The 6,099-nt window shown below is 43.9% G+C and overlaps 1 protein-coding gene across 2 annotated transcripts in view; it reads right to left on the reverse strand.

Annotated features, from left to right (window-relative positions):
- Nucleotides 1-6,099, reverse strand: part of METTL9 (methyltransferase like 9) — a 42,358-nt gene that overhangs the window by 33,756 nt on the left and 2,503 nt on the right. The gene's annotated exons all lie outside the window — the stretch shown is intronic.

A 6,099-nucleotide genomic window follows, 5' to 3' on the forward strand; every position in this document is an offset into this window, starting at 1 on the left:
AGGAGGGAGAGAGAGGAGGGAGAGAGAGGAGGGAGAGAGAGGAGGGAGAGAGAGGAGGGAGAGATAGGAGGGAGAGAGATAGAGGGAGAGAGATAGAGATAGAGAGAGAGATAGAGATCTCTATAATATATATAAAAAAGTCAAAACTGTTATAGTTTTAGATAGGAGTAAGAAATGGTTAAGGATTAAGGAGGAACTCCAGCTATTAGCAAAATGAACCCCTGCAGTGGGGCTACTACACAGGTTAGCTGCTTGTTTTGATCTAGGGGCCAGAATTCAGAAGATACACTCACCCGAACGTCAGTCCTGTGGCAGTGACCACTCACCTCTTTCCTCTCCGGCTATGTCCCTCGGCATCCTCAAGTCTAATCCAATGGATCTGCATTAGACGTGATTACATCAGCGAGTCTTAGACTGCCGGAGCACAGGGGAGAAGAGGCTGAGGAGGCGATAGTAGACTGGTGGGAAGGAGGATGAGGTATTTCTTCTTGGATCCAGCTCCTAGACCAAAATGAGCAGTTATCCCTTGCAAAGAGGGGATAGCCCCACTGCAAAAGTTAATGTTTTTTACTTCCTGGAGTCCCTCTTTAAAGCCCATCACCAGAACAGATGTCTCTATTGGAAAGTTTCTCCTCATCTCCTATTCCAGCAACAGTTGTATTATTTTGCTTTTCCCATCATTTTCAGTCTCGATGACAATGGTCACTAAGACAAATAGAAGGATAAATCTCCCCAGTGATGAAACAGGCAGTAATAAAAACCCCAAAGGAGGTGAACCCTAATTTAAAAATACAAAATTTAAAAATGGCTTTAAATACCCTTTAACAAAAATAGTTCTGTTTGTTCCTAACGTGACCCTATCACTATAACAAATAATTAAATAAACCCATACTTGCAAAAAAAATAATAATCTGTAAATCCTTCCTGCTGCCTACACTGCCAAACACTTGTCTGACCTTAGAAATCTTAACGTATAACCCTATAAACATCTCCTATTTGGGCTCTTTAGGTCGAGCAAATATGCAAATGTTTGGCAAGTTCTAAAAATACCCATTGATCCTGCCAAAAATCTTGTCAGCTAACTTCCTGTGTTCTCTGCATCTGCTGCACTCTTATCACAGTGCCCCCCACTCATGTTATGGAAATGAGAAGGGGGAAGTGCTCTGTAGTCCTAACACACTTTCTTCCTAGGGTTGCAACACTGCTACTCCATAGATACAGCACAGTGAGTGAGTGTAGTCACCCTAGGACAGGAAATATGTTACTGGCAGGATCACCAAGTGAAAAAGAAAAAAAAAAAGCAGGCACAACATCTAAGGACTGGTAAGCTGCGAGAGGTTATAGCTTTAGTTCTGGGTCTAAATATGCTTTAATGGCTATCATAAAGGGGCTAGCAAGCCCAACAGCTGTGAGCTTGCCCTGACTGCAGTGCCAGAAGATGGGCACTTTTACTGCTTTCATTCAACTATCTCTTAGTCCAGGGGTCCTAAAACGTGCTAAACAAAAGCCCAGTTCACTCTCCTACAGACATTAAGCCTCATAGTTCTAGCCGACCTGTGACAATGAAACTGTCACAGGTCGGCTCAATAGAACGGAAGGTGAGCGAACACATACCTGCGTTCGCTCACTTCTTGATCTATCCCTGCAGAGAGCCATGACTGTCACTCACGGCTCCCTGCAGGGATTCCCCCCCTCCCCTGTCCGATCCTCCAGCGCTGATTGGCGTAATGGACGGGGCGGGTACAGCTGGCTCTGCCTCTAGATAGGCAGAGCCAGCTGTCACTCACGCTGGATCCAGACATTAATGTCGGGTTTCTTCCCGGCTGAGGCGTCTCAGTATACCGCGAGCTGTAGCTCGCGGTATACTGAGCTTTGGGTGACGGTAGGACGCTAGTTTGTGTCCTCCCGTTACCCTAAGGAGAACTATGGGGAAAAGCCCTGACCCCATAGTTCTACTTTAAAACTCCTGGGAGAGGTGAATCAGATATTACTGAGAAAGTAACTCGAAATGCTTGTAGTAGACAGTAGACTTGTAGTAGCCCTGTAGATAGACACTGTATGCTGGCAGTATTGTAAGTACACAACTGTTGTTTTGTGGAGGTAGACAAAAGGTCCGTTTCCCAGTTAAATTGGGAATTTCATTTGAAAAATAATTTTTGGGAAGGTTCATTCGACTTTGTAGGGGTCAAACCAACAATTGATTTTGACCACCGCAATTTAAAGACTCAAAAGGAGCAGGTTGGAAAACAAACAGAGCAGGGAATGTGGTTTTGCTGGAGACAATCCAAAATAGAACTGTAAAACCAAATGACATTTTGAACGCCATTTGTCTCCGATATTGAAATGTTCTGATGAGATTTTTCATATGAACATTCGTACGCAAATCTCCCAGTGTATGGCCAGCTTTACAAAGGGACCTGAACTGTATCATAAGTGATGTGGAACCTAGAACTCAGGTTGGTGCTTTCTGTTATACTCATTTTTATGTTTGATACCGAGAACGCTGGATGAGTTTAGAACCTAAAATTACTCTGTGGGCTCTCAATGCCTGTACAAAGCCCACCACAGAGGCTATCACCCCGAGAGCCAGTGAAAGCAAAGCTGCTATCATTACCAAATGTATGCATGTATATACTGTATATGAATATGTACAAATGTTCACAATTCTCAAACCTCACAAGGAGGCAGGCTTAAGAACACTGAACAATGTTCAGTCATTGAGGTAATGAATTATATTAAGATGATGTCTGGGGGAGGGGTGAGGAGAAGATGGCAGGGATTAGACAGCGTTCATGCCCCTTGTGTCCTACTGGTGAGCAGAGCATGCCGGTGATGAATACAAGGCACGCTGGCCAGACAATGAGCAGCGCCAAGTGCTTTCACCGAGCAATATTCCGCTGAACAATGACATGGTAACATACTTGCTGGCCTATGGTGCCTATATAACCTGCATTGTTACACAGCAATCTATGTTGTCTTCACTGTTCTCTATGCAGGCGAATTCCTATGCATGTAAACAGAAAATGTTATTCCCGTTTTCCTATCTTCTATAGTGGTGACTGTACTCAGATTTATAACAGTTTAAAACCTCAAAACTGGAATTTTGAGCACAAGAAAATATATATTTTTTTTATAATGTTATGCCAACAAGTCACACAGATCCCTATTGTTATTAAATTCAAATATTAGAACAATGCAGTGTACATCATGAAAAAGCAACCGCAAATATAATATAACCTAATACAAAGTCTCCTAAAGGAAAGTAGAACGGTTTGTGCTGCCTGTAAACACCAATTTCTTCATCTTAGAAAACAGAAACGAGGGACAACCCGGCTACCATGGCCAAAGCAATCAGTAGGTTCAGGCAATTCAGAACAAAATGAGATTGGTGATGAATATCCTAACATATATCTATCTATCTATATATAGATAGATATATGTTCCCCACATTTACATGCAGGCCAAGCTGCTCAGCTAAGGTGACAGTTACCAGGGATGGACAAACCATTATACTGGCAGACCTGAAGGCATTCAAGGGGCAGCTTTTATACCGGGGGTGGACAAACCATTATACTGGCAGACCTGAAGGCATTCAAGGGGCAGCTTTTATACCAGGGGTGGACAAATGAACATGAAATTTAGGAGCCAATATGTCCAATCCACAAGCCAGCAGGGTCTTTTTAGAAGCCAGCTTCATTGACAACAACTAGAGTAAACCTGAACAGTTGTAATCTTTAAGAAGCCTTGGCTACAATGCTCATTTTGGTCTAGGGCATAAAATAAAGAAGATACACTCACCTGATCCTCGGTCCCACAACAGTGACCACTCACCTCTCTTTCCCTCTACTCCAGCTGGGGAATATCCCTTGGCACCCTCACGTCCAATGTAAGTTAATGGAAGGGATGATGTCACAGATCCTTGGACAGCAGGAGCCTGCAGGGCCTGGTCTAGCAGCCAGGTGGGCTCAAGGATCAGGAGAGTATATCTTATTTATTAAAATATTTATTTTATTTTAGACCCTAGACCAAAACAAGCACTTAACCCTTGCATTGCAAGGGTAGCACCACTGAAAGGGTTCTTTTTTTTTTCTTTAATGCCTGGAGTTGTTTCAAACACTACAGCAACTGCCTAAATGTTATTAACTGCAGATGGCTTGAAAAGAGGACTATAGTCCAACCTTTTTTGGCCAATAATTTCTTTAGGAGGACATTAGTAAACGTCCCGTGACCCAAAACTCAGCAGTGCAGGGTTGCACTGCAGCCGGGAAAGATCCCGCCAATATTGTCAGGATCCACCCCCCCATCTTATTGACAGCTCTAGAGGCAGAGCCAGCTGTGCCCGCCCCCTCCTCCATCCATTCCTCCAGTCAATTTTGGAGTAACGGAGAGGGAAGAGGGGGAATCCCAGCAAGTAGCGGTGACTGACAGACACCTCTCTCTGCAGGGAGAAGATCGGGAACTGAGCAATCAGCGGTATGTGATCGCTCAGTTCTCAATCAATTGCTTCCCACCCCACAGGGTGACAATGCTGCTGTCCAAGAGTGGCTCCTCCATAGAGTGGACCCACCCTAAGACAGGAAGTGAGCTACTGGATTTAGGAAAAATCAAAAAAACTGTTAGTTTTTAGCAGAGTAAGGCCCCATTCACACCAGGGCGGTTGCAGATCGTTGCAGATCAGCGTGGTTTCCGCACTGATTTTAAAGGGGCTGTTTTGGGAGTTTTTAATTGCGTTTCAGCACTGAAGCGCAATTAAGAACACCCAAAACCGCAGTGAATTGCACGGTTCCATTGAAAGCTGTATGAAAACCGCACTAAGCGCGGCAAGAAAAGGTCAGGGAGCAATTCAGGTGTGGGGCGGGTAAACGAATAAACGGTCCCCATAGCAATGTATGGGATCATTCATGTTGTGCGGCCAAATCTGTGCGGCCGAACCGCCCGGGTGTGAACAGGACCCTATAGAGGGAATATTCCAACTTCCACTTGCTCCAGGAACTTAGAGGGGAGTTTCCTTACTTTGGAGAGATTTCCTCTCACTTCCTATTGTGTCTACAGGGCAGGAAGTAAAGGGAAATCTCCCACTGGGACCCAGACAACATCTATTCAATGCTAAAAAAAAAAAAACAACTGAGCTTTGGATATACTTTCACATCCACTATTTGACACGCTTAAGCTGGCCATACACGACTTAGCTAGAGAAAATCAATCAATTGACCCATGGAGGATGGAGAGATCTGCACTGCCAGCTATTGTGTTTAGGGTGTGCTGCCGAACCATGACCACATCTGATAGGGTGCAGTCACTGTTTGGGTGGTAATTTTGAACCTGGCTTAGTCAATTTTAAAAGTGGACCTTCACTCTAAACATAAAAGTCTGCGGCATTCTAATCCTCCCCCTACACTTTTATTTTTATGGAGAATTCCTTATTAAATGTACTTTTTTTTTTCCTGCTGGCCCCAAATCCTGACACCATTCTCACCATGGCAAGAATGAGATTTCATCTCCCCCTGCAGCCTCTGGGATACCAACATCACATGTCCCAGGAGTCTGTGAAGGTTCTCATTCATCCAGGTCATGGTATATCTGGTATAAAAAAAAAAAAAAAATCAAAGCAACTGGACTTGCTGTATATTTTTTCTTGAAGACATTTTGCTAGTCATCTGATTAGGTTTCTCAATTCAGAACGCTAGTTAGCTTGAGAAAGCTGGTTGGATGGCCAGCAAAAAGTCTTTAAGAAACAGATACAGCAAGTCCAGTTGCTTTGATTTATGTTTTACAGATGTATTCCAGGAGGCTGTAGGAAGAGAATCCTTTTCATTTATGTAAACAGACTCAGAGCCAGATCTTACACATTCACAGACAGAGATCTGGTGCAGTTTTATGTTGACATAATAAGTCTATAAAAGCATAAACACTATAAATGGAGCAGAGTAATGCCTCCTGGGATATGCAATGTCAGTATTCCAGGAGACATAACTGTCCTTCATTCACAGAACAGTAGGTAAACAAACATGGCACCAGATCTCTGTCTGTGCATACGTGGGACCTGACGCAGCATCATCAGACGGGCCAGGGGGGGGGGGGGGGGGGGTGTCTGATGGA

The sequence above is a fragment of the Nanorana parkeri genome, unplaced genomic scaffold, assembly GCF_000935625.1.
Source record: "Nanorana parkeri isolate BGI_ZX_2015 unplaced genomic scaffold, ASM93562v1 scaffold3, whole genome shotgun sequence".
NCBI classification, from domain to species: Eukaryota; Metazoa; Chordata; class Amphibia; order Anura; family Dicroglossidae; genus Nanorana; species Nanorana parkeri.